The following is a 22344-nucleotide window of genomic DNA, read 5'->3' as shown; positions in this document are numbered from 1 at the left end:
GACTGCTGGGAAGTGTCACTTCTAAACTGACCCACTATGCCATGCCCCACTCCAGGGGTCTCCACTAGTCTTGATCCAGCTGTTATCTGCCATTTTATTAAGATCAACTGTGTTAGAGACTTGTAAGTCTTCCCTGCCAAAAAATAAACAACTGAAGAGTTTGCATGTGTGCACATGAAGGCATATGTAGACACCAAAGCTTCCATTAGTTAGCTTATTGGTAGTGGCCTACTCAACTATATACATATGTGAGTGTTTTTAATGGAAAAAAAAAATTATTCTTGACAAAAATTAGAAAAAAAAAGTTGTACTTAAAACAAATATCTAAGGTTTAACATTCATAATTTGTTTAGTCTGTCTTGAGGAAAAACTAACAATTTACTTTGAGTCATTCTTTTAGAATGTATTAGAACCTGGTATTGCTCAGCACTCTATGGAATTTGTGACCGACTTCTGAAATACCCCATTGCAAAACAGATATGGGAAATATGATTGAGAGCCTGGGAGAAGGTAAGGAAGACACTGGACCATAGGAAATGCACAACTTGATAGAAAAGTAGTAAATCATTCTTTTTTATTATTTTTTAAGACTACATTTACATTTCAACCCCCAAATTTTTGTCATTCACCGAACAAAAATGTTCTCTGATTTGCCATACCTGGAAGTGAGCTGTAGTGAGCAGCAAGCCTCAATCATCAGCAGGGGCTGATGAGGAATAAATGAGTTGTTAGTCCTCTGCTCCTTTTCTATCTTCCACCATTCAGTGCAAGTCAATCGTCCAGATTTTACTAGTGTTATTAATGTCAGTTTATAATTGCTGCTGATAATCGAATAAGGAAAAATAAAGCATTGCCTGTATTGGACATTTTACCATCTACTTTGAGATTCCTATCTTAGGTTTCTGATTTCCACCCACTTTTCCAGCCTCCACAGCCCCCAACACCATCCTGTTTGCCCATACAACTCTTCTATCTCCCCTTCCTGACAAAAAAAAAAAAAAGAAAAAAAAAAGAAGAAAAAAATCCCTCCCACAAGTACAACTGATTTATCTAGATAAGGAAAAAAACTTTAAAATAAACTGATATGTGTCCCCTGTGAAGATCCGTGGATGTATGCTACAGCAGGAAAAAAAGATGTATTTCACAAGCAGACATAGCTGTGTCTCTGACATTTGATAAGAAAGAGATCTGTTTGTGTGCTGAATTCTAAAGCCATTTAACGATCAAAGAGCAATCCTGATTTTATCTTCCAGGGCTTCCTCAGTGGTGATAAGATTAATTCTTTTAATGTTATGTTAGACTGCTCTAACCATAAATAGATGTGTAAAAATACAAACACGCAAGACTTGAGAAGAAAAAAGGAGCATTACTTCAGAGGCAGAGACCATTTTAAATGCATTCAAATATATACTTACATATATTTTTTCATTTCTTCCCCCCCTTCAATTTCAAATCTTATAGGCTCTTCATTTAAAAATTTTATAAAACTACAGAATTACAAGATTATTGTTCACATGGATGAGGAGTAAAAAAATGTTATCAAACAAGATATTATTGCTTTCTGTTTCTTCTTTTCATATCTTTCATATTTTCCTTCTCTTTCTGTTTCTTTTTTTCTTTCTTTCTGCTGTGCTGATTTCAAATTTTCCAGCATCTCTACCATACTGCTAATTCTGTCTGCCTTCTGGGTGATAGATGGGATGTTGGATGTGGGCCCTTCCCTGCAGGAACTCAGCTGGCACTTGCAAAGGCGGCTGTCCCTAGCAGACATCAATCTGGAATGTGGCAGGGGATCCCCTTCCAGAGGTCAAGAGTGAAGCCGGAAATGCTCACAGCTATTAATACTGGCTTTATTTTTATGATGAAAATTTGGCAAGTGTAATACTTTCAGGTCCATTCCTACTCAAAGTGCTATTGTAAATGTTGGCATGAGACCAAATGGGTGAAGTGAGTCTAGTAAAACTAACCTCGTTCTCTTCCTCTTCTCCCTCCCGTAAGTATAATCAATAGAATAATTAATTCACTGCCATAACTTAAAAAATAATTCTGTTCTGGGAGCTCAATTACATATTCAGACATGAAACTTAAGTCTTGTAAACTACAAAACCCTGAGGAAATTTTTTGTTCACAGCATAGAGTAGCAAACTCATATTCTGTCTCTCACAAGGAAAAGTTAAAATCAGTAGCATTTATGACCTTTCAGTAGGGCTACACGGTTGGCTTATTTAAAAAGTAGTTTTAACTGACTTTTTTATTTTTTATTTTTGGAATAAAATCAAATTTTGCATGTGTAAGAATATACTTGCATAAGTGATGAGGAATTTACAAATCCAATAGCATGCGCAGTGTGAGATCTGAAAATCTGGAAATTGGTATGCTGTTCTGCTTTTCAGCAGAGCTATTTTGGCAGCTGCATGAAGTGCCTGTTCTAGAAAGCATGGCATTTAACTTGCACTCTAATGATTCCTGCATTCCTGCCATTTTTGTCCCCACAGTAGCACATCAAAGAAGCCTGTGGCATTTTGGAAGTCAGGGTGAATACAATATTTACTAACTAGATCTATTTCTAGAGACATGTAGCTAGAGGGCGGGCAATTATGGATTTGTCCTATACTTGGATGGGACATCATGAGCAAGTCTGGATATTGGATGAACATATACCCACAGGAATTAAGCAGAAACTCTGCACCTAGTTCCATCGTCACTGCTGAGCTGGGAGAACAAGAAAGAGGTGAAAGCAATACATAGAGATTACAAGTGAGTCCACAGTTCTCTGAAGACTTTGTAATAACTCTAAGTCTTGGCTTTACAGAGTTGGATAAAAGAGAGAGGAAAGGGATATTGGAGAAACTGAAGTATGCTAAGATTAAATTACTTTTAGAAGCAAAAGAAATGGAAGAACTGGGATTGTAGGCAAAATCTTCACATGCCTGAGTGAACAACACTTTCATTAGCATGTGCTACCACTCCTTGAGTCCATCAAATACACTTCATCTGCTACCTCACTGTTAGCAGCCCTAGCATGGGTACTGATAATGGCAATTGCACTCTGTAACCCTTCTTGCTCTTTATGTTAAAATCAGAGGAACAAAGATGCAGAGCTGTGCCTGAAACTACTAAATTCAACCAACAGTTGAAATTATAGCCAGCTCCGGGATGACTCATCTGGGATATTTGCTAAACTTTGCTCCATGATCTTCTGGACCTCAGCCCCTCAATGTCAATCACTGTTGACTCTTGATGATACTCCTAAGAGCCATGTCTGCCAGTCTCATGTAGCAGAGGGCTTCTCCTTCCTTTCTCTTCTCTCTCTCATCTTTCTTCTTGTCAGGCTCAGAAAATTCCACCAGTATGGGCACTGAAGAGGCAAAAAGAACTACTACAGATGAGCTTCCTCTGCAATGCTCTGGCCAAAAGAGCTAATATCTGATATATGGATGTGGTACCGTGACTTAACATTTTCATACACCCTCAGTGAGACCAGACGCAGGTCTGATGATGACAGTTTAAACAACAGATAATAACATTGTAAGAGTGTGCAGAAACCACTCAGAGGCAAGAAGGCTGGCTTGCAATGAGTATTGAAAAGGGAAAAATTAGTTTATAAAAATGTGCATTAAGAGATGTCTCAGCTTCTGGCAATTAGAACCAGTATGAAAATATTTGTTTCTAAAAGATTATTGAATCTACTAGAGAAAGACATAATAAGAACTGAAGTTTTGAAGCTCAAGCTGGATAAATTCAAATAAAAAAAAATAGAGCACATATTTCCTAACAATGAGTGTAATGTTAAATTTGGAAAGAAGCCTCCAGGAGAAGCAATAAGTTGTCTACCTTAGATGTCTTTCTGGAAGATTAAGTTTTAATCAAGCCCAAGTTATTGGCCTTGGGAGAGGTGAAATATAGTGGCTGTTGTTATATTCAGAGTTTAACTGTATGACCCTGAGTTTCTTCTTAGCAGTAAAATACATGAGTAAAGACATCGTAGGAAGCTATGATTATGTGAAAGATTTGTGCCACCAACAAGTGATTAATTTAAATAGGTATTTGGCTGTGTAGCCTGTTGGTTGGGACCTCTAGCTAGCTTTGGGAGTCAGATCTGTCCCTGTTCTTGTATGTGCTTTTTACATTAGCAAGTTCTGGTAACAGATTGCCGGGAGACAGATCCTACCCAGATGTAGGCCCTAGCTGCTGGACTTCACAGACAGATTGCTTTTAACACACTTTCCTACTGCTTCCTCAGGTCTTGCTCCTGTAGCTACACAGGGCTCTTCAATTTAAAGAAAGGAATATGTCATCCCTGCCCGGGGATAGTGCATGGCATACCAGCTTAGATGTGCTCCTAAGATACAGAGAATATGAATCTGACTCCCACATTTAGGCAAAGCTCCAAATAAAATCTTAATTTCCCGAATGACTGTGCTGACCACTAAATAATTGTGCATAAGTAGATACAGCCATCAGCAGTTGTTTTTGTCAACAAAGTAGTGGGTTCCAGTAGGAGATTAAAGTAGCGATGTCTATGGTCCTATTACAGTCAGAGATCTAATCAGTATGGTGTCACTGGAGTTTGGAGACATTCAGCTAATTGGCAGTTATGCCTGCAATTGAGTTGCCCACACATATGCATCTCAAGCCATTTAGTGTCCTCCAAGAGTCTGAAATGTCTGCAGGCAGAAGTGAATTATGACATTGGACATCCTTGTTTCCTGGAGTGGCAGCTGGAGGCTAGGGAATATGCTCTGCAGCAAGTGAAATGGCACTAGACTTTACACTCATTTCTTCTGTCCTCCCTTTGCATCAAATTTCGGTTTGATTACTCCCACCTGTGTGTCTAGATGTCTGCTGAATGTGATGGGAGTTTAGACACCTTTCACACATGCAGACACCTTCATATAGGGGTCTTAATCTGATACTGAAGTCTACTACCTGTAGTTCTGATGCTCTGTGTTATGGTCACCAAAGCTAAGCCCGTGCAGAGCGTACCACTCTAGGGATGACAGATTCTGCCTAAATGCCAGACTTATCACATGTGAGCAATTGCACCCAGATGGCTAAAATGTAGGGTCCCAAGAGCTCTAGGGCTCAGCCTGGCCTTTCCCCATGAGTTGAAGACATGACTCATGTAAAAGCAGTACCAGACAGAAGGCTTTCCCGGTATCCTGTTTAAGATAAATTTGCCTTACCTGTGCTGCAGCTTGGTTGTTCCGAATCTTGACCTAAATGTCCTACTTATCCCTTCAATGTTACATTAAGAAAAAAAATGATTGCTTTAGCCTAGATGGGGATATAGGTTCAATAGGCAACAAACCAATATTAAGACCATTTATGATGTGAAGAAATCCATTTCTATCATTAATGAAGAAAAGAGATTTTTAAAAGCCTGTTAGGTGAAGCAAGGGCCCTTAATCACTGTCCCATTCTTAAGAACGGTTAACTATCTTTAATGAGATCTACCTCTGAATGGCTACAACAGCCACAGAGTCCTTTTCAGTACATGATACTAAGGTGAGAGAAAGGCGGTTATAAGGCGTTCGGAGTTTATAACAAAAGTTTTCAATTCAGTCAGGGAAAGATCACTGAGGCAGATAAACTGGGTAATGAACCATTACTGACACAAAGATCATCACAACAATAAAAACAGAAGAGTTTGAGTCTTCCACTGAGGATGGTTTTATTTGATATCATATCCACTACACAGTGACTGATGAGTGAGTAGAGAAAGCAATTATCACAGAGCCAACTGGGAAGAGAGTTAGCCGTAAGTAAGGAAAAAAACAATGTCTGTCATTTTAAACCAGAAAGTTCACGTTTCTTATGTCTTGCTATCTTATTCTTTCCTTTTCTGCTTGCATTGGCACTGCTTGTCCTGTTCCGCTAAAATGTTTTGTACAATGCATATCCCAGTTCCTATTTCTTCTATACCAGAATTCTTCAGCCATTTCTAAAATGCCTGCTGAAGCACAACATTGTTTAAAAAGCATATAATAAAAGTACCATATTTTGCAGCACATTACAGTGAGGAAGATGAGCCCTTGGTTTGCTCCTTGCCCCTACTGCCATCCCTACCCAGGGCATGCTGTCTGTAGGTAACCCCGTGTCAGTGGCTGTGCCTCCCTGTCACTACACTCTGGGCTGGGTCCAGAGCTGCCACAAGGCCTTCCCTGGAGGCAGTGGTAACAGAGGATGGCCTATGTCTCCCTGCTGTGCTCCTGCAGTCAGGACATTTTCCTGGGGCTTTGCCCCATATGCAGGAAGTGAGAAGTGAAGAAGGAACTGCATTACTTCTTTTTTGTGGGTGTTTTCTTGTCTCTTGGTAGTACAAATATCTTCCCAGTGAGGAAAGAACTCATCCTCAGCACTGGATGCTGTTGAGTTATTCTCTGCCTATCCCAAATCTGAGGGGTTCTTTCCTTTCTTTCTGGCTTGTTTATGGGAAAAGTATCTCTCAGCCAATATCCAATATAACTTCCATGATGTGGCTGTGAGAAAGGTACAGCGGAGTACTACTGCAGACGCTGGACAACATGCTCTTTATGTCTGAAACAATGCAGCCTTTTTCTGAGTTGAACAAACACTTTACCCAGCAATACTATCCTTGGCAGTACTACAGTGTTCTCAGCGTCCGTGGCCTAAGTGGGTAGATTAAGTTTCTCACCTGATTAATTACTCAAGTGGCCCTTGCCCAACCCGGATGTCTCTGCATCAACGCTTGCTACAGTCACTGATGTTCTTTGCTATTACAAACTTTTTAAGAGTTTTGATGAAATTCTTTTTTTTTTTTTTTTGCTGGTTGATCTTATCCCAGTCACTGCTGAACCCGTTATTTTAATCTATTTGTTCACAAGGAAAGTCTCGTTGCTGCAGGTCTCAGCATCCAAGCCAGGCTTGCCCTGCTTCAAAACTGTATATAGTTGTCCTTTGTTTCTGTTCTCCCGCCCACTGTTCTACCAGCTAGTCTAGAATTACCTTGCCCATCATTCTCTCCTGCTTTTGGGCTGGCAATTGCTATCTCCATTGATATTTCAGTCGCTGCAAGAAAGCCTCATGGTCCACCTGGGTTTTGTGCTTTCTCTTGGCACTGAACAGAGGTGGTCTGTTGGATATTTTCTTCAGACATGGCTCAAGCCACTGACTCTGCTTTCTACAGTTTGACCTAAGAAAAAATACTGTTCAAGATTCAGTGAGGGAAAGTGTAACCACTAGATGCTGAGGAAGAAAACAGCGCATTGAAAAAGAAGGCTTGAGAGGAACATGTTTTCAGTAATTCACATGGATGAGCTATTCCAAGCTTTTCCTGTGTTCTGATTCTCATGTGTTTCTCAAATTGTCCTTCACTAGGCAGCTTGTACTGAGCTGGTAGTTGGAAGCCCTAAACCCTGAAAATCATTTGCATGTCACGCATTAGGGGCACCAGGTACAAAACACACTTCTTAAGCATTCCTCCTTCCTATGAGGGTTACAAGGAAGCTTTGTAGATTTCTACTCCTTTGCACATCTTTAATCTGAAAGCAGAGCATGCTTGTTCCCCCTTCACTCAGTGACAGAGAGCTCAGGCCTCCTTTCTGCATCATGGAGGCAGCTCTGGAGAAGGCATGCCCCACACAGGGCTGCAGAGAAATGCTGCTTTCTGTTTCCTAGCTAGGCTAACTAGCAGAGGTTAAAGCAGTGCTGTTAATCACCTTTTTGTGTGATGGATGGTGGTATCCACTTCTTCCAGAGATTACTGTTGCATCTCCTGCCTTATATCAAATCAAAAGGAGACAAAACATAGTCTCAACAAGTAATTTATTGAGAGTTGCAAGCTAATTAATCCCTCTAAGCTGACAAACATAGAGGGGATGGCCATGATTACCATTAAGGCCATGGTAAAAAATGGAGCCTCTTGAAAATGAATAGATGAGACTGGTCCCTCTGGACATCTATCAGAGACTCTCTTCCTGAGCCTTGCTTGCTCCTCCATCACCAGGTGACTTTTTCGTCCCACGAGGTTTCTTCCAGGGCAGGCTGTGTGCTGCTAGAGAGAGTCCTCTGTTTATTGCTTGCTTCACTGGTGTCTGTATTGCTAGTGGGGTGGGCAGTGGCACTTATGTCAATATGGTTGGGTGTTTGGGAGCCTTCCCAAACTCCTAGTAAACACAGAAATTGCAGGCATATTCTGTTTCTCCCATGGGATGGGGAGAAATTGCAGGCTATGACGTACAGCTGCAGGATGAAAGGAACAAGTGTGGGATCTCCCATTCATTTCATGGCATATGACATTTATTTCATTACTCTACATTTCAGCTGAAGCAGGCTGTTGTAAAAACAAACATTAAGGCTTTGAGAGTGCCTGCACCCAGCTGCAGCGGGTGATTGGTGGCACCCTTTTGACGCACTGTGCTGGGCCCAGGAAAGAAATGACCGCTGTGGGAAGCCTTATCTGGGATGTGGCATTTCATAGCGTGACTATAAAGAGGAACTTGTGTGCACCGGAAGACTTGGGCTCTCTCCACAACATCCCGCCACTTGCTGAAGAGGCTGTGTGAAAGTGATCCTTATCTGCAACCTGGCAACTGCCTGTAGGGCTTTGTGAAGCCCCACAGCCCGCTGCCTTGTAGATACTGCAGGATCCCTTTGCTCCGAGTAGGGCTGCCTGGTCCTGAAAGAGTGTTTTCCCTAGTGTTAACCTTCAACCAATACTGAGGAGAAAATAGTAAATTTGCTTAAAGACATGGATTTTCAAGAATGGGGTAATGCTTCAGAAGGGGCATCCGTTAACTTTCCACTTCATGTTCTGTCATAAAGCTGTCATTAGAAATCAGCAAGAGAATATGAGGGAGAAGGTCATCGGTAGGTAGATAATATCAAAGTTGGCTAGCTTATCTGTCTCAAAGTGTATCCTGTAGCTATATTAAAATGTTATACTATAATTTGTTTTTCTTTTTTGGTAACCAAAGCAGTCCCCTTCCCATCAAATTTCCATGGCAGAAAAGCAGAAATAGTTGCTAACTGCTCTGCCAAAATGATAATTACTCCCTAGGGAACCATACAGTTACACACAAACATATGTGTGTTTATGTCTCCTGCATAATGCATATCACTTAACTAGTGAGTTTTTTCCTTACACAGGAAGTCTGTATATCTGTGTTAATATTATTTCCATTGCCCTTTTAGAACTTGCAGAAAAAAGAAACAAATGACTGTTTGTTACACGAATGCACAGAATCTAGCCATGGATTTCAAATAGCAAAAAAAATTTTGTCCTTTCTCTGTATGGAAACCATATATATCTTTCTGTCTTTTAATAACCTTCAGGCTCTCAGGGGACTGCGATGAGAGTCCAGCATAGGCTCACAACCAGCTCAGGAAACAGAGAGAAGGGATGATGAAGTGGAGAGATGCTCATCTTTCACTTTTTGCTAAAGGTAATTTGAGGGAACGGGAGTTTCTGTGTGGGAGAATATGTGATGCAAGAACAATCTAAAAATATTCCTTCTTGCTTCCATAGCAACTCCCTTGCCAGCATCTCTTTGAATGTATTAATTCAATCCTTCAACCCTCTTTGTGGGCTTTGTCCAGTTTGCAGAGGTATAAAGTGATGTTTATGGTCCGTGTTCACAGGTGTGTGTGCCTGCAGACTGCTCCTCTCCACCTCTGGCAGCGGCAATGGCTTGGAGAAGGGTGATGATGGTCTTATCCTCACACACACAGACAAAGAGACAGCAATTACCATCTGCAAACTGCTCTCTCCTTTGCACTCCGTGTCACCCTTAGCTGACCCCAAAACATCAGAAGATGGGCCCTGGGAGCACTAACATAATGCTGCAGTGTTCTGGCAGCATCGCTCATGTTGTCTCTATTTCTTCTGTGACATAGCAGTACAATTCTGAAATTTGTACTTGCAAATGTTCATTTCAGTATGATATCCTTTCTTGACTCCTCTGGGAGGTAAGGAAATAGGAAAGGGGTGCAAAGCTGTCTGCACTGATCTTTTTCTTGGTCCTGAAGAGATGTGGTGTGAGCTATTCACACCTCTCTGTTGAAGAACTTCCAGATGTCTGCATTTAAGGAGAAGGTGGAAACAAACTGCTTATTGCTGTACAAGTCTGCCTTCTGTCTCTGAAGAACATTTTACACCTACCACTACAGAGGTGAGCAGGGCTGGCAACAGAGACTGAGCTGTATGGCCCAGTGGGTGGCCGGGCTCTGTGGGAGTCTGCTCCTGGCTGTGCCTTCAGTTCCACTGCAGTCATGTCTTTCTGCTTTCTGCCTGATGTCTGCAAGGATACCGTCTATCTCCTTCTTTCTAAGTTCCTAGCGGGGCCTTAAGTGAAAAGTGCTGTAGCAAAACAAGATTTCTTGATTTCTAAAATAATTTTTCCCCAGAAACTCTATATTGTTTTAGAACATGTGTTGGCATTTCTGGAAAATCTTTGTTAATACTGATCTCATCTCTGTGAAGAACCTCATAAAACTTCTATGTTTACAGGTAAACAATTTTAAACAACGTTGTGGGAGGAATTAGTCACATTAGCACATGACATGCTTCTGTGAGATATGAAGGGGTGAAGACAACCACAGCTGCTCATTTTAAGGACAAGTCACAGTGGAAGAATGCCTTAGACTTGATGTGATCAATCTTGTTTGGGGAGCACAGAATAATATTCTTCAGGGTGATAACTATGAGGTGCAACCCAACCTGTCGATAGTGATGATAGTGGGGAGATGTTGCCAGCACAATCTCTGCAGAAGTCTGTGAACATAACTCTGAGACAATGGCCTGAAAGGGCTCACAGGGCTTCTGCAGCTGGTGTGGCTACCAAATTGTCTTCTGTGAATACATATATGGGACATGGCTGTGGTTGGTCCCTGAGAGCAGAAAGAACTGGTTTTGGCATCTCGAAGACCAGACCCAACACTGCTCCTTTCTAATAATACACAAGTTCTTGCATGCTTCTAGAGTGCTTTGAACTTTCTTTCAGTGTTCTGTCCAAAATCTTCCGGTTCCCCAATTCAACAGCTTCTCTTAGACAAAAGACTTATATCCTCTCTTCTTGAAGGAACAAAGATTCAGCTGCTGTGACCATATGGCTTCTGGATGGTCTTTTCTGTTTCTCTTTTTCAGCCTTTCACCCTTGGATCAGACTAAGAAATTCTATTTGATCCTCTTACACTTTTAACTTTCAATCTTTTTGAAAGAAGCAAGAAATTCATAAAAGTCAAAAACCAACATAGGTATGTAAGTTAACATTTTAAACTGTAACATCATAAAATAAAATAACAGCAAACCACTCCGGAAGATGCCATTTTAACTAATTCAAAACACAGCTGCTCTGCCATCTAGTGTCATTGAATAATGTACGCTGAAACCCAGCTTCTATGATAACTGCTGAAACACATCTGCAATGTGCTTTCCTTTCTAGCACATCTTTGAGGTTTAGCACGCACCTGTCAGTGGGTTACAGAGAGGGATATAAATCAGGATTAGACTCCATTTGGAAATTCTCCCCTACTAATAAAATCTATATACATTGTCCCTTACGTAAAAGGACAGTTCCTTACCTGGAAATGCAGGCTGCAAAGATAGGCACATCAGAAGAACCACTAAGCTTTCCCAAATGGCTCATTAGATCAGTGGAGGCCACAGAACAAATTCTTTATTTTACTCAGGAATGCATCAGTCCAGTCAAGAAAAATTCATTCATTTTCATATATATCATTCAAGAACTTCATTTTGCCCAGGACATTTTTCTGCTTTATAACGTGAACTCAGCTCCAGAAGCTAAAGCTTCTGAATGCAGGTGATCTTCATTGGATATAGGGGACAGGCTGGAATGTGTTGATCCGTGGACTTTTTATCTGTTTGTTTTTATTTTTATCCCTCCCTTTGTGTTTGATAATGCTCCAGAAATGAGCTTACAGTTGTCAAGGTCAGGCAACTGTTTTGTCATTGCTTTTTGTTTTGTTTTGTTTGTTTGTTTGTTTAATATTAAAAAAGCTATAAGAAGAATAATGTCAATTGTCAATTTTAATGCCTCATGTAAGCACTTAAAAAGCAGTTAGAATTTTTTTTTAGTACCAAACATCACTCTCTCCAGGGGTATAAAACACGTGGAAGTGAGGCATTACTCAATTATTCTGCTGATTTCTTAAAAATCAAATCTTCTTAGCTAGACATCGTACTGATAAGTCTTTAGAATTTGCATAATGTGCCAGAATAATTCCAATTTTGGATCAGTGCTCAGAACTTCAATTAACAACAGATGTTTGGCCCCGATTAAAGGATTTGAATCTTAACTATGACTTTGCACATCTCATTCTGAAATGTCACAGCTCTTTGTTCTCATATCTAGAAGCCATGTCAGAGCAAACCAATACCGTCAATAACAGAGTTGAAAGAAAACCCACAGAGCACAAGAAACTACTTTCCAGAAAGAGTTCCAAAGTGCTTTGAAAAAGCTCAAATTTGGGGCTATAAGAGCCATAGTATAAATACTGCAGTGCAACAATGGTCTGCTTAATTTAGGAGGAGGTGAGAAATACTGCCTTAAATCTTTTTCAAGCAAGCTCGTGAGAATGCTACTTCATGGAAAATAAAATGCAGTGAGGGATATCTCAGCTACACTTACCAAGGGTATCTTTGAGCTTTAGAACCAAATTCCTAGCCTAGAGAGATGTTTGTTCAAAAACAAGGAGAAAGGAGAAGGGATATTCTTCCTTGCAGTTTGTCCTATTTGCATGACTTTTAAATCCACCCTATATTTGTACCCAATTCGCCCTACTTTGAGGTGTTGTGGAGGACACTAGAGCTTTCTGAACTGGTTCTGCTGAGCAAGCAGAACCTTATTGTGCTGTAGGTGACTTGAAGAGCCCTGAGTTTTTCCTTTCCCATAAAAGCTGACTGAAAGACAACTGGGTTCTCAGGTGTCAGATGCCAACCAGTGACAGCAAACTTGGTGCAGTTTGCTCTGCTCTGATATGCTCTAATTCTCAATAAAACAAACGACATCCTCCTCTCACCAAACTGAGTCATGTTTTGTTTTTCTCACAATGGCCCCAGCTGTTACAAATAGCTAGCACTAATAATCTGTGGTTTAGACTGATTAGCAACCTATATCCCTTCATTTCTAAAATGGAATTTTAATCAGATTGTAATTCCTTGAAGCCTCCACGTCAGTGAGTACTTCCCTGGCCATTAATCAATTGAATTTTGCCCTCTATTAAGCTGCTTAAGTCCACTTCACATTACTGATTGATAACTTCCATTGCCTCCAGCATGTTGCTGACATACTGTTTTTTTTTTTTTTTTTAACATCAGGGCCATGACACTATTATAAGACTGAGAAAAAGAGCAGACGTTTGCATTGCTGCTGTTGTGGCTTTTCAGCTTTCCCATTTTAAATCCCTGTTTTCTTCAGGGATTTGAAAGTGGGTCATAAATTCATTCCAAAGTGAAATCACTTTTATTGGCCTAATCATGCAAGTGCTCAATGTCTCTTCTGGGAGGCCAGACTCTTAGCGTGGAAATAGCTTAGCCCCTTTTGCTCAATATCCCTGCATTCATATTTTTTGGACTCTGTGCTCTTCCCTGTTTCCCTCCTCCCCCCCATCCCTTTTACTTGGTTGCTTGTTTTTAGTGCTACTATGTGGAAGAACGATGTTTGTCTGTTATGACTCTTTGTTGCAGAAGGAGCTGTCATTTTGGCTAAGGAAAAAAAAGAAGCCACATGATTTGGGACCAAATGCTTACTATACTAATACATTGCAATTGGTTTACTGGTTTACTGGAAATATGAAGAAGATGGCATTAGCACCTTTGGTCATAAACAGCTGTTATGATTTGTCAGGTCAACAACATGCAACCCGAGGGAAAAGTTCTGCAGTCCTTGCCCAAGCTAAGGGAATTTAAGTCTCTCTCTGGGCCATACATCAACTGACAATAAACGAAGAAACATAAAACATGCTTCTCAGGTCTAAGTTTATTTAGGTTAATTAAGTGTTCATGATTGAGGGCCTGATTCAAGCATGTCCTGTTTCTTGTATATTCACTTTCCCTGAAGCAAAGCAGATGTTTTGCATGCTAATTTGCAGCAGTGCATATGTTATGCTTCACTTCTAAGTTGGTAACATTTCCCAGTTATGGTACACCCAAGCACTTAAGTTAATTATCCAAAAGGCAGAGCCATAGATAGTAACACCTACAGTGTGGAATTTGACCACCAGGAGAGACAAGATGAGGATAAATGCTTAGAACCCCAAGCTAGCACAGAGCGGGGATCACCTTGAGAGCGTAAGCTGAGTTCTCCTCAGGTCTTGCTACTGATGTAAAAAAGAAAAAAAGCAAACCTCACAAACCCAAGCATTTCCATTATAATTACGACTGCTAAATCTAATTAACTCTCAGTATGTGCCAGACATAGCAGACCTGATTAAAGTCTCCTGTTCTGGTGTTAAAAGACAGTCTAAGGCCTCTAAGCTTTTATTCAGATGCTTATGATTTCACTAGAGCACCTGCTCTGCAGCATATGCCAATTAGAATTTTTGAATTATAATTGTCCACATCACCCATTTATGGAAGGACAGAAGGAAGGAAGGACACTTTACCAGCAGTGGAGTGCTGATGGCAGCTCCTAAAGGAGTGGAGTACTGCTCTCCTTTTAAGAGCTAGGACGTTTCTTTCTTAATCTCCATTATTGGAGCTTAGCTTCACCTTTAGTTTCATTCCCATCATATTGAAATTATGTTCCTTACCTTGCTATGTGTTGTTCAAATTGGTGGAAAACTGCTGTTTATGGCTAATGGAATATTTTAGTTCCAATTGAGAGAATTTTGTGTCACTGCAGTTTAATTCTTTCAAATTTGGAGCAAAATTTTTAAAGAAGTCCCTCATTTATTTCCAGAAATTGCACTTCACTTTAGAGCAAACTGGAACAACTGTGATGATCCTGATGTAATCATAGACTATGGTTTTGACAGAAGAACGAGCAGAACAAGGCTGCTTGTAATAGGAAGCAACTGTAACCTGAGTTCATCAAAGCAATGCAACATAATACAAGCTAGATCTGATTTTTTTCATTATCTCAAAGGCTTTAATACTTCGAAGGAGATGGGCAGCTTGCTTGCTTTTATTTTAAAACAGTCCTATAATTCATGATAGGTTCCTAGATTTGTTATTAGAAAAAGACTCACAATTCTTTTTGGCACTTTGTTGTTCGCTGAAACTCATGAAAAAGAAAACTCCAGAATTTTTTTTTCATCAACTGTAAAAAAAGAAATCTATGTTTTATAATTACAGTTTTTGAGTAGTTACTAATTAAAGCAGATTTTAATTTCAGTCCTGGTTTTGTGCTGTGAAATCATTGCTACAACAGAATCCTTTCTTCAGAAGTTAAAAAAAAAATAAATTTCCACAAAGATTTACAGGATAACCTTTATTTTAATCACTATATTTTGCTTATGTGTTTGCCTTTCGCTCTGCCCACCTCTGGTTCTGTGCGTATTTGTCTTTATCTCTGTTGCTTCCTTTTCTTTGTTTGCCGTTCTCTGTCCTTCCTGTTTTTTTTTGTGTTTGCCTTTCTCATGCATGTTTTTAATGTACCTTTGCTTTTCTTAAAGCTTTCTGTGTGTTCTCATTCTCTGAAGGTACAGGGTTATGTTTGGCAATCAGTAACTCAGTGACTGAGTCACCAGCCTCACTGAATTGATGCTGCATCCCTGTATCCTTCTATCACCTTTCTCAACCTACTTTTTCTGACACTCCAAGGATTTGTTGAACTACTGTGTCAGGGTAGGAAAAACAACATAAGCTTTCTCTGAGATAAGCATGTTTCCTACTGTGATCTGGCTTGCTCCTTCTAGGTCTCGCATAGCTCATTGCACTGCCAGAAGCCCTAATATCCTCTCAGTTTATCTCCAAATGAGCCCATATATTTTGGTGAAGCAATGTCCTCTTGCTTCTCCATAATAAACCCGAAGGAATGTGCTGGCTGTGGCTGTGCCTCAGGATATTCATGATGAGTTTATGCCACAGAACGGGCACAAACTAGTTCCTCAAGTTTGAAATGCAACCACAGAATTTTTCTGTGATCTTAGTCCTGCTATTATGGTTTTCCTTCCCATTCTGTGAGGCTTAGTTCCTCACACAGGTATTGTTTAAAAAGCCAAGTGTTTTCCCCCATGAATTTATTGATTTTCTATACGCCTTTTTCTTTAGGATAAAACCTGGATATTTGGTTGATATTAGTAGGAAAGACATGATGCCATGCTGTTGTCTTTTAGAGTCTGAATGGCATATGAGAAAATGAGCTGAACACCCTTGCCCATTTCCTATTGGTATGTTGTTCACAAACACTGTCTCTATTGCCTGCAGGAAGTGAATGGACACATAGCTGAGCTGTCAGCTTGAATCAGAGAATGAAAATGGAAAAATAGAAGTGTTATAAGTGCTTCACACCTTGAAAAAAACAAGTAGTGTTATCTCCCCTTGAAAAGAATGTTGATTTCTTTTTTTCCCCATTTCCAAAACAAAGCTTCAGGTCTGAAAAGGAACAACACAAAATATTTATGACTCTAGAAATGTTTTCTGAAACAAAGATTCCATTTAAAGGCTTTCTATGAGGGAAAAAAAAAAAAAAAAAAGAGAATTTTTTTAGGAAGGTAATGGATATGTGGAGGAGAAGTAAAAATTGAAGGTCATTGATTGAATGACCTCCAGCCAGTTAGCATTCCTTTTCACAGTGAAGTACAAAACAGTAACTTCAAAGGTAACAAGTTTAAAGCTGTTATAGAGATATAGCGGAAAAAAATAACCTCTGAACATCATTGCACTGGAGACTTTCAGAGAGAATAAGCTGAGAATGGCTAGTATAACCCTAACTAGCCCAGTTTAAGAAAAGGTGTATCTTTCAAAGAATATGGTCAATACAAAGATAAATCCAAAGCATACTGCTTGTGATAGAATTACCTCAGATGTATTCGTTGATTTTGCAATCACCTCCGAGACTTTCAGTATCGATTGCTGTTGAATGGACTACCAGACTTGATGTACCACATCTGAAGTAACCAGGTAATTGCTGTGTTGGTGGGTCAGCGTGTAAAACCTCTGGGCCAAAGCAGTTCCAGCTGCAGCATGGAAGGGTCTGGAGGAAGGGAAATGCTGCTTTAGATGATCTTTTGGGACTTTGGTCTGGAGAACATGTGCAGCACCAAATGGCACTTAGGAGGGGGAGGAGGATGGGACGTGGCATCCCATGAGGGCTTATTTCTAACAGATCTGCATCTGTCTGTGGATGAACTGGGGTTCATGGGGAAATGTCAGTTTGACTTTTTTCACAAATTCTAATTGCGTCCCACATCATTAACTTATTTCTTTTTAAATCCTGTTCTTTGCACTGACATTAGCGCTCATCAGTTGGTGGAACATAAAAGGCTCTTTTTTAAAGTGGCTCATATGAAAATATTCTCTAATAAAGAAGAGCATGTCTAGGCTTAGTACTGCAGATAATTCTTGCTAGGATTAAAGTAATTTCTATGTTACAGGAAAAAGTATTTTTAATAGATCTGTCTTTAAAAAAAGCGGAACCTTTTCTTCAGTGATGTTTTTTGACAGTTGAACTTTGCACACTTCTTGAGTCCTCAGATTAAAATTAAAAAAAGTTACTTCTCACTTTCTTTCCTGTTAATTCAATGTTCTGACAAGATTCTTTACTATTGAAATCATGTATTCTAAAAAAAATGCCAATGGAAGAATAGCGTTTAGGCTATGACAAGTCAGCACAAGCTCCAGTATGTAAGAGCATAGGTCTTTTACAGGCAAACAGACAATTAGAGGATTTAAAAGGAAATCAAGTGTGAGACTTTGGCATGAAGATACAGTGCATCATCATTTCCAATCTCACAAATCTCAGTGGCTGTGCAAATTAAGAACTGCTGTTAGCAGCTAATTGTTCCCACACATGAAGTTCCTGCTGCCAATTCAGGCCTGATGAGGGTCTTATGAGTGGGAAAGCTGGCTCACATTTTCTGCCTCTGACAGCTGCTGCATGAAGGATGTTACCTCTGTGCCAACCTTGCCTCTTCTCCTCTTGCCAAAGGCCAGGTGAGATGGCTTCAGACTCTGGACCAGAGCTGCTCTCTAGGTACCAGATCTCTGTAGGAGTGGGCAGTACTCCAAACTTGGTGTCACATATGTTCCAGATTGAATCTTTCGGAACACTGCCTGTCTCCAGGTGATGTGAGGGACCTTGGGAACCTGCTGAGGATGAGTGCACAGGATAGCTGAGCAGGCCCAAGCCTCACTCCTCTTGCAGCACAAACAGCCTGACTGCTGTTTGCTAGCTGGTCCTTAGCAAAGGGGCACACTAATTTCAGGCTCTGAGTTTTCATCCTATTTTACAGGCATGAGTCAAGGCTTCCAAAGGGGATAAACAGGCAAATGTGACTGCTGAGTGCTGTAACCAGCTTACAGTACTGAGTACATCTTCATCTCTCTCTCTCTCTCCACAGCCAGCCTTCCTCGCTCCTTCCTGCAAGTCCCAGACCCATGGTCAGCACTGGCACAACAAATCCAGGTTTCTGCTGCTTGGCAAGGCAATTTGTGAAGTCCACATGCAAAGGGTCCTGGAAAACCCTGTTGGGCACTGCATGGTCCACACTTAACATCTCCCAGTACAATCTATAAAATGGATGTACCGGAAAGGATTCATAGGGCAGCAGCGTGAACTTTGATGTCCTAAGCAAGGGTCTGACAAAGCCCTGAGTCATGCTGGAGAAGTTGGGAAGAAACAGCTGAGATGTGCCCAGCCAGGATCTACCTGGGAAGTTTGAGTGAAATCTGTGTGCATGGAATGTCTAAGACTTGTAAAGGAGGCAGATAACCAGAGTTCTCTATAGAGAAAAGTGGCTGGTGAAGGACTTCATTTAGGATAAGAAAAGTCTTGAGAGACGTATTTAGTTGAAAATCTGCTTCAGATCCCAACAAGCTCCATTCCAAGCATGGAATGAATAGGAAATTGAGAATCAAGTAACTTCTTTGTATGAAATAACTTCATCTGTATTTACAAATACATGTACACATCTTCACCCACTCATTTCTGTGCACACAGCCACTTCACATATATATTTATGTTCCCCTGCTACCCAGGTGTCATTCAGGATCATTCAGGCCGAACACCAACACCCAATATTGATGCTGGATGTTTAAATCCAGGGGCTGGGTGCCTCCCATCTGCGGGTGCGCATGGCTGGGCATGGGCAGGATGAGGTGAGAGGGAAGTCGTAGGCAGTTGTAGGGCTGGAGTTGTGATTTTTAAAGCCATACATTATCATCAAATGCAGTATTTTCAAAGTCTGCCCCTCCAAATATCCTGCTACCTGCCGATATCACCAAGGCAAGTTTCCCCTAATGAGGCAGACGGTCGCAGTAAGTGTCTGTGCTCACAGGAGGGGCTTGGTGATTCAGACAGGCGGTGATGATCAATGAGCAAAGCAGCGCTGAACGTGTCAGGAACAGACAAAAAGGTTAGGGATATCTGAATGAGGGAGCTCAGCTGTCACAGTCAGTGCTGCCGCCAGCTCTCATTCTGAAAATCAGAGGGAAGCTGTCGTCCTCTTCTCCAGAGATTTGCATAGGACATTTGCTGCTTCAAGGATTTCTTCTGCCATTTCTAATGGAAACAGCTAGAAGAAAGAAGAGAGTCAGATAGCAGCATGTCTCTGTGCGCTGTGTTGTTGCCAAGCAGATTACGTGCTGTAATCTGTAAGCAGTGAACTGTGTTTGAATGATGAGGAACCTCTCTCTCGCTTTGTTTTTGCTCCCCCCCCTCCTCCACTCCCCGGGAGAAGCGATGTTTCCGGACAGCTAATGTCACAGCATGACCTGTTAATAACCTGCGAGAGACTTCCTCCGATCCGCCGCCTCCTGCTCCCCCAGGAGCCAGCAGCTGCAGTCACATGGATCGAATGCCTGCCTTGTGTGCGGTTCATTGAGAAAAATCCAAGCATGTGGCCTGAGGTTCCCCTGATGACTGTCTGGGGATGATGATTTCTACCATCTGCTCTGGCTGCCTGCGGCTCCCGGAAACACCGAGGTGTATATTGCTTCTGGCCATACGTGGGATTCCTAATGAAACCTCAGCTGCTGTCCAACTGTCTACGAATATCAGATGTGTTTGAATTATCTTTCCGCCAGGAGTGGGGGGGAGAAGCACTTCGTTTAATTCTTTAATCTGAACCACTGCGCAGCTCGTGCATAATCACAGGGTACAAAGCTGCAGAATTATTAGCATCTGCATCCCGATGGCAGCTGTAGTGCTTGCACGTGTGCCGGGTCTGTCCGATTTGCAGTGCCCAGGCTGGTTGTTTCCAGGCTAAATATACAGCCCTGAGTCAAATCCGTCTTGCTGTAGCTCACATGGAAGCCCTGTAATTATAGCAGAGATTTATTTGATCTCTTCACTTCTGATTTGTGTCAAGGCACGCTGCAGCCACACAAATTGTGGATCGGTCTATGACAAAAGGCTGTTATCAAGTGGTTTAAATGCAGCCAAGGAATGGCAGCAGTTTCAAAGCCATTTATTGAGACAGTAAGTCCCATCTAATTGATATTAATCTCAATAGACGAAAGAGACTTTCATGCAAAAAAAAAAAAAAAACCCAACTTGATAATGAATACATGGAAAACACTTGTCTGTCGGGGTTTGACATTCTGTCCGTTATTTTCCCCATAATTTATCATTTAGAAATCTTTTCTTGCCATTCACCAAGTATCAGATTTCAATGGACCTTTAGGGGCACTAAATCATTTAAAGGGCCAGCAGAAAGGATCTGACATTGTTAGAATCGCCTTCGCTCTATCCATTCAGAATCACACTGTTTTCTCCATTGATACTCAAGCTATTTTCTCTGAATGAATAGATGCTCTCATTAAGAAATCCACTGAATTCTATGCGGTCGGAAAAAATTGTTTACCGAGTCAGTGCTGGAGGAGCAAAGCTGTACACAGCAGCTGAATGAATCAGAAACATCGCTTACATTTCTTGCAGTCATTGTTTAGGCAGTGCAAGGCAGAGTATGAGATTCTTACGTGACTTCGCAGCAGAAAAGGAAAAGGAGCAGCGACCCAGCAGCAGGCATCAGTGATAGCCTTGGGTTGTTAAATGGTGAGGGAAGAATATCAACACATGCTGCTTGCAGTTCCATATTTTCAGATTCACGTTAAACACCTCTGTAGCATGACATCACCAACCTATTTTTAGAGGCTGCTTTCTACTAATATTTTTGATGCTTATCAAAAAATGCAAAAGCACCTCTTAGCAGTAGCATGTTAAGGAGGGGAAGGCCCTGATTTTTTTTTTTTTTTAAGCTTATTTTTTATGCTATGAGATGTAACAGAAATCTGTTAATGCATTCAGCAGCGTAGGAATGGGAGTGGGAGGCAGAGTTCCCACTGCTGCTGGCATTCCTTACTCCCCTCGACCAAGTCTTGCAGAAATGTATGTGTATCGCTTACATATGGACTCTGTCAGAAATCAATATCAGAGAAGAAAGCTTGAAAGCAGATATTGCCAGAAAATTCAATAATGCCTAGAAAAATATTTCTAGTTCTAAATTTCTGCTTTATTGATCTCAAAAATAAAGTAAAATAAAATAAAGACACTCAAATACGCAGGAGCTATATATGAAAACCTTTCATACATTTATCATCTCCAACCGGGAATGATCCCAGTAATCACCTCTGCATCATCTTTAAAACAGGTTTTTTTTCTTTTAGCAACAAATCCTAGACCAGTGGCATTTAAAAAGCATGTGTCAGTTAGACAAGGCTTGTGAATATAGGAGGTGGCTTATCCATAACGCAGAGCTTCCCCAAGACCAGTTTTATTTCTGTGGTATAGATATAGGAGAATTTAACTGTGCTATCAGTGGCTGGAAGAAAAAAAAAAAACAACCACCATCACCATAAAAATAAAAAAAGAAATGGGGGTGGGGGGGGGGAGGGGAAAAACAGAAGAAAATATTTTTAAATTAGTTATCTTTCAGCCCAGAGCTTTTTAAGGAAAATCTGTTGTTTCTTCTATCTGCATAGTTCTCTGCATCACAGAAAGAAAGCCCATAACTGGTTTGACAGATGGAGACAGCTTGTAACAATGTACTTGAAGTTCTTAAAGACTATGATGAGTAATCAAACCATTCCCAAAATGGCTTTTTCATGAATCTGTCTAAAAATATGTCACAGAGAATCTCTTTTCCCTCCTCTCCTCTTCTCCCTTTTCTATCAAGTTGGGTGTTTTATACTTAGTTGGATGTACCTCATTATGCGTGATTTCCCTTCTCACTTAGTCACATCACATCTTGGCTTGCAGT

The 22344-nt window shown here is 40.8% G+C and overlaps 1 long non-coding RNA gene across 20 annotated transcripts in view; it reads left to right on the top strand.

The window, feature by feature from the left end:
* The window catches only part of LOC109366551 (uncharacterized), a 105832-nt gene extending 83863 nt beyond the window's left edge, over positions 1-21969 (top strand). For 8 of the 20 annotated variants that reach the window (XR_014882955.1, XR_014882959.1, XR_014882960.1 and 5 more), the window contains 2 exons: positions 9298-9407; positions 9604-18461. This is a non-coding gene — a long non-coding RNA (uncharacterized LOC109366551). Of the gene's footprint in view, positions 1-9297; positions 9408-9603; positions 18462-18486 lie in introns of those variants that run through there. The other 12 variants (XR_014882943.1, XR_014882952.1, XR_014882947.1 and 9 more) reach the window with 6 other exon arrangements.
* The last annotated feature ends 375 nt before the right edge of the window (positions 21970-22344 follow it).

Source organism: Meleagris gallopavo, chromosome 1 (genome assembly GCF_905368555.1).
Source record: "Meleagris gallopavo chromosome 1, MGAL_WU_HG_1.1, whole genome shotgun sequence".
NCBI lineage: Eukaryota > Metazoa > Chordata > Aves > Galliformes > Phasianidae > Meleagris > Meleagris gallopavo.
The sequence above is the reverse complement of the archived record's forward strand: the minus strand, read 5'-3'. Positions and strand labels throughout refer to the sequence as shown.